Below are 1550 nucleotides of genomic sequence, written 5' to 3'. Positions count from 1 at the left end.
AAAAGAAGAAGAAGAAGAAGAAGAAGAAGAAGAAGAAAGGAAAAAACACCCTGGAAATCAGAGGAATTCCATTTTTAGAATTGAAGCCTGAGACCAGAGAGGGTGTGACCTGCGGCTGAGAGCAAGGCAGGCCAGATCCCAGATTAGCCAGGTCCGGATGCCAGGCAGCTCCTCCCTGGCCCAGCACGCCCGTCCGGTGACTCCGTGACTCGTCCCTAAGCCTTGTGCTGACAAGGAGGGTGAGCGGGCTGCGGGGAGGGGTCAGGGCTGCGTGGAGCCAACCAGCCTGCTCTTCCCATAGCCTGTGTTTCCCCCGCCCCTGTCCCTCTGGCCAGGTCACCCCTCCCAGCTAGAGAACAGGCACCCAACCAGAGTACAGCTGCCCAACCAGAGACAGGCTTCAGGCTGCCTCCACCCTGCCCTTCTTCTCTCCCTCTTTCCTCCCCGCCCCCTTCCTCCCTCCGTTCTTCAAGCATTCACAGACAGGGCTGCCCACCAGATTGCAGACCCTCAAGAACCAAAGGGAAATCCCTGCCTGCTGGTCTCTTCCAAAAAGCCACTCGCAAAGACAGACATCCACAAACATCTACAGTAAAAAGATGAATAGTGTAAAAAATAACTTCTTGTTCCACTTTCCACTTGAGACAAATGGGACTGCGTGGTTTCTTCCATGTGGGCACTGCACTTCCTTCCTGTGGCTCCTCCACCTGCTGCAGCCTTCCCACCTGCCACGTGAGTGTCCCTCTCCCTCATCTCCTGGATCCCTGAGGGACAGCTCCCCTCTGCACTTCTTCAGGCGTCTCATCTCAGTTCCTGCCGGCTGTCAGCTCACTTGTCCAGGGCACCTGGTTCTGTCAGCTCACTTGTCCAGGGCACCTGGTCCTCAACAAATACTGAGAATGGCATGAATATGAAAAATGGTAGGCTCTATTCTTGTCTGTGATGTCCCAGGGGCCTGGCAAATGGCAGTAGGTGAGTAGTCCCCCCCGCCCTTTTTTTTTTTTGAGACAAGGTCTCACTCTGTTGCCCCGGCTGGAGTGCAGTGGCACAGTCATAGCTCACTGCAGCCTTGACCTCCTGGGTTCAAGTGATCCTTCCACCTTAGTTCAGCCTTCTAAGTAGCTGAGACCATAAGGGTGCATCACCATGCCTGGCTGATTTTTAAATTTTTTTGTAGAGTCAGGGTCTTACTATATTACCCAGGCTGTCCATATCTTTTTTTTTTTTGAGTTGTAGTCTCGCTCTGTCACCCAGGCTGGAGTGCAGTGGCCGGATCTCAGCTCACTGCAAGCTCCGCCTCCCGGGTTTACGCCATTCTCCTGCCTCAGCCTCCCAAGTAGCTGGGACTACAGGCGCCTGCCTCCTCGCCCGGCTAATTTTTTTTTTTTATTTTTTAGTAGAGACGGGGTTTCACCGTGTTAGCCAGGATGGTCTTGATCTCCTGACCTCGTGATCCGCCCGTCTCGGCCTCCCAAAGTGCTGGGATTACAGGCTTGAGCCACCGCGCCCGGCCGTGGCTGTCCATATCTTTTAATCCCAGGTAGCACTTT

Source organism: Piliocolobus tephrosceles, chromosome 6 (assembly GCF_002776525.5).
Source record: "Piliocolobus tephrosceles isolate RC106 chromosome 6, ASM277652v3, whole genome shotgun sequence".
Taxonomy (NCBI): Eukaryota; Metazoa; Chordata; class Mammalia; order Primates; family Cercopithecidae; genus Piliocolobus; species Piliocolobus tephrosceles.
Note: the sequence above shows the minus strand (reverse complement) of the source record.